Genomic DNA, 5,121 nt, shown 5'->3' with positions numbered 1-5,121 from the left:
ATGTCAGCGGCTCACTCCTTAAAGGGGCCGCGAATGAAGATGTAATAAATAAAGATGAATAACATGAATGAAGATGTAATAAATAAAGATAAATAACATGAATGGAGACTACAGTTGCTACAGGAGCGTGTGTGTGGGACCTGCAGGAGGAATCACACAGATAACGTGAATGAAGCCCATTTGCCATTCTTATATTTTTGGTGACAGAAATTCGAATAAGTGCATTCGGGTATTTATTTTTTACGATAATATTTTTAAAAGAAATAGAAAATATATATTAACTTTAAGTTAAAGCAGCACGCAAATCATACGTTAAAATTATAAAATAACCGCATTATCATCCAGACCCAATAAATAATTCCTAAAGTTAATCATTGGTCCTCAGGTTAAACGATTTTTTTTTATCTTGACACAGTTCATTCTGTTAAACATTGTGTGATGGTGTCATCCATCGACTTAACCTACATAAGAAAACTCTACAACACACAAGAGGTTGTTGTTTTCTTGATCTTCAGCCCAATCCATTTTCCTTCTTAAAAGACAAACAACCATTGGCCTCTGACCTGTGTCTACAGAGATGTGCTGACATGATCCCATTTCATTCAATTCCGGACTTCGAGCACCGCCGTCAGCTAAAGTGGAACACTTACTTTTCCGCAGTCAAAATCTGACTTTCATAATTATCCACTAGAGGGCAGACAGAAATATACATTTTCAACAACAGTAAAGCCAAACAAGAAATGAACCCTATTTCTGGGGAAGAAAGAGTCTTCAGATTCTTTGAAGTTTAATTCAGTCATTTAAATGGACAAAACCTTCATCTTTCAAACAATATTTTCCCCAAAAAGACTGCTGTCTGCATCTATGAATATAATATGCACAAATATTTCAATTGTTAATTGTTATTGAAGAGACTCTTAAATCCCACACAAGCTGTTCCAACATACTATAACTGCTCCAGACTCAATTAAAGAGAAGTTTGATGGAAAAACAGAGTCTACCTTTAATGATTTACAGAATAGAAATCTGTTTTCCGGCTGGCAGCGTGTGTCTGACGGCAGTAAGTAAAGCTGCCCATCTGCAGTGAGGATTAATACTGAGCAGAAAGCCACTGGCGGTTTGTAGAGAAAGTGTGTCTGTGGAGATGACTGTGGAGCTATTACTCTGAACTAAATGTGCAGGGAGTCTGTTGTCTACGGGGATAACACGGAGGAAAGCTTAATAATGCGATACGATTCAAATCAGAATAAACACTCGCTTTCTTCTTAAGCTACAGGGGGCTATCAGTTGGTTTCATAAACTGTTTGTTTATGCTTTGTTATTAATATCTTCTGCTCATTCCACAAGAGACAGGCCAAAGGGAGAAACATTCACACTGCTTCTTTACACACACTAACAAAGCCATAACACATATGGAGAGTGCCAGCCAGTGACCCTTGTAATGATTCCACTTGATTTTCAGTGTTTTTCTTGACTAGGTATAAACACTCTTACCACTTTTTTATCATATGACCAAGCAACTCCAGACCCAATATCCAGATTAACCTCTTAAACAACAACAACCACCAACAAACTCCTTAAACCTGTTACTTCAACCACTCCATGCATTGCTGAACAATGTGAGGACTTTTGAGTCCTACCAAAATGCAAGTCTGCTCCACAACCAATAAACCTTAATAATTCTTCTTGTGGTTCTTCTCATGGTTCTAGCATGATTCATACCTTCTCAACACCATGCAATCTGGCCACTTAGGTCAACATAATCAACCACTACCCCTGGAGGTCATGATGTGCCCTAAGGATCAATTCTAGGTCCCCTCCTCTTTATGTACAGTAGGTACAGAATGTATTCAGACCCCTTTACATTTTTCACTCTTTGTTTCATTGCAGTCATTTGCTAAAATCAAAAAAGTTAATTATATTTGTTATTAATGTACACTGAGCGCCCCATCTTGACAGAAAAAAAACCAGACATTTTTGCACATTTATTAAAAAATAAAAACTGAAATATCACATGGTCATAAGTATTCAGACCCTCATATTGAGTAGACGGACCCTTTTGAGCTAGTACAGCCATGAGTCTTCTTGGGAATGATGCAACAAGTTTTTCACACCTGGATTTGGGGATCCTCTGCCATTCTTCTTTGCAGATCCTCTCCAGTTCCGTCAGGTTGCATGGTGAACGTTTGACAGCCATTTTCAGGTCTCTCCAGAGATGGTCATTTGGGTTTAGGTCAGGGCTCTGGCTGGGCCAGTCAGGAATGGTCACAGGGTTGTTCCGAAGCCACTACTTTGTTATTTTAGCTGTGTGCTTAGGGTCATTGTCTTGTTGGAAGGTGAACCTTCGGCCCACTCTGAGGTCCAGAGGTTTTCTTCCAATATATCTCTGTACTTGGCCATATTGATTTTTCCTTGAATTGCAACCAGTCGTCCTGTCCCTGCAGCTGAAAAAACCCCTCCATAGCACGATGCTGCCACCACCATTTTTCACTGTTGGGATTGTATTGGGCAGGTGATGAGCAGTGCCTGGTCTTCTCCACACATACTGCATAGAATTAATGCCAAAAAGTTCAATTTTTGTCTCATCAGACCAGAGAATCATATTTCTCATAGTTTCAGAGTCCTTCACGTGTTTTTTGGCTTTCATATGTCTTGCACTAAGGAGAGGCTTCTGTCGGGCCGCTCTGCCATAAAGCCCAGACTGGTGGAGGGCTGCAGTGATAGCTGACTTTGTGGAACTTCCTCTCATCTCCCTACTACATCTCTGGAGTTCAGTCACAGTGACCTTTGGGTTCTTCTTTACCTCTCTCACCAAGGCTCTTCTCCCATGGTTGCTCAGTTTGGCTGTATGGCCAGGCCTAGGAAGAGTTCTGGTCGTCCCAAAGTTCTTCCATTATGGATTATGGAGGCCACTGGGCTCTTAGGAACTTTGTGTTTTGCAGAAATCTTTTTGTAACCTTGGCCAGATTTGTGCCTTGTTACAATTCCATCTCTGAGCTCCTTGGGTAGTTCCTTTGACCTCATGATTCCCATCTGCTCTGACATGCATTGCGAGCTGTGCGGTCTTATATAGACAGGTGTGTGAGGTGTGAGGTCTTATATAGACAGGTGTGTGCCTTTCCTAATCAAGTCCAATCAGTTTAATTCAACACTGGACTCCAATGAAGGAGTAGAACCTTCAACAAGGATAAGAAGAAATGGAGAGCATGTTAGTTAAATATGAGTGTCACAGCAAAGGGTCTGAATACTTATGACCATGTATAACCAAAACGTTTTACATTTCTATTTTTTCCTGTAAGATGGGGTGCTGAGTGTACATTAATGAGAAATAAAATGAACTTTGTTGATTTTATCAAATGGCTGCAATAGAACAGAGAGTGAAAATTTTAAAGGGGTCAGAATACTTTCCGTAACCACTGTATTACCTCAGGTCAGTCATTATTACACACGGTCTCAGCTTTCACTGTTATGCAAATGACATGCAGATGTACAGTACCAGTCAAGCTGTATGTTTTTTTTACAGTGCTGAAGGCATTTTAGTCTAATGCTAAAGGCTTAATTGCTTAATGCTATTGCCTAGATGATAATGTTTCTAAGATAATTATAAATAATGAAAAATTATAGTGTAGCCTACATATAAGTTGATTTACAAAATGAGAAATACATATAACGTAAAAGAGGTTAACAAAAATGACATTTGAATTTGATGTAATCATTTGAGCATCACATATCTCACTAAATCACCATGCTTAAAGTTCCATGGAAGATAAAACTCAAGACTATTCTCTGTCCCGACTCCAAGATGGTGGAACGATCTTCCACTAGCTGCTCGGACTGCAGTCTCTTGTCTTCAAACGTAGACTGAATGTGTAGACGCACCTGTTTGTTGAGTACTTAAATGAGCACTAACACTGCATATAGCACTTGTTGTTCTTGTTCTTTAAATCGTGTGTTTATCTGTCTATGGTTATTTGTGCTTCTAGGTATCAGTTTTAATTCCTGTTGTTTAAGTTTGAGCCTATGTTTATTAGCGATACGTGGAAGGAGACCAGTGTAGCTGATAAAACGTGGGAGTGATACTTGCTGATCACCCAGTGGCTCACTGGGTGGCAGGTCTTGCAGTGGCCACTACACTTTGGCATGTACCACTCTAACCTCTCTGAGACTCTCAACTCTCAAATCTCAGCTGAAAACTATTCCCATCAGTGTTTTCTTCTTCACTTTTTCCCAAATGCGTCTTAGCGTAATGTACCTGAACTCTCAAAACAGAATTCACAGTCTGCCTGGCCTGAAAGGATCCCATTGTCAACATTGAGCTTGTGAACAGAACTACACATTAAGAAACAGCTCCGTTAATCAGCTAACACCAAACAGAAAAGCAAAAGTGAGGTTTTTTCCCCCATAAGGCTAATAATTCACACACTATAATGATTATTAAAGTCAGTTGTTGTTTTAAAATAAGAAAAACAAAACCTTCTTTATTATGGCCAGCAGGTGGCGCCCCAAGGCTATTTTAAAACCCCTCCACCACAGTAGATCCCCTGCAGGTCGATGGAAACCGTTTCCACCGGAGAGCGTCTACGGCGTGTTTACATGTTCAGTACTGCGGAGCCGCAGGTGCGCTGCGCGAGCTGGTGTGTGTCATGTCACGCGCCCCCGCGTGCACTGCCTGCTTGAAATGCGCGGGAAGACGCCAGAGTAACCCAGAGAGCAGAGCTGGTACAGTGGTCGAGTCACAGGCCTAAGATGCTCTCTCAATCATTTACATCCTCATGTTCGGGGTGAATGGTACGGATATAATGAATGCCCAACCTAAGCCTAGGAATTATTCAAAAGCACTTAAGTGAATGTTGTAGGTCCTCAGCCCAGGGTTACTGGAACACTGACACGGGAGCCATTATGGTGTCCACGAGGCACAATTTTAAGAAGTTCCTCTTGCAGTTTAAGTACTGCTGTTAATACTGATAACATTGTCTCAGGAAGAAAACTGATGTCATGAAGTGGAAAGTGTTATCAGTCCTTCAGCTCCACACCCAGTAGACACTTCCTGCCTGTTGATCCCTGTACCATCACACTCAAATCTCTGTCTCTGTCTCTGCCTCTCTCTCTCTCTCTCTCTCT

The sequence above is a fragment of the Brachyhypopomus gauderio genome, unplaced genomic scaffold, assembly GCF_052324685.1.
Source record: "Brachyhypopomus gauderio isolate BG-103 unplaced genomic scaffold, BGAUD_0.2 sc321, whole genome shotgun sequence".
Taxonomy (NCBI): Eukaryota; Metazoa; Chordata; class Actinopteri; order Gymnotiformes; family Hypopomidae; genus Brachyhypopomus; species Brachyhypopomus gauderio.
The sequence above is the reverse complement of the archived record's forward strand: the minus strand, read 5'-3'. Positions refer to the sequence as shown.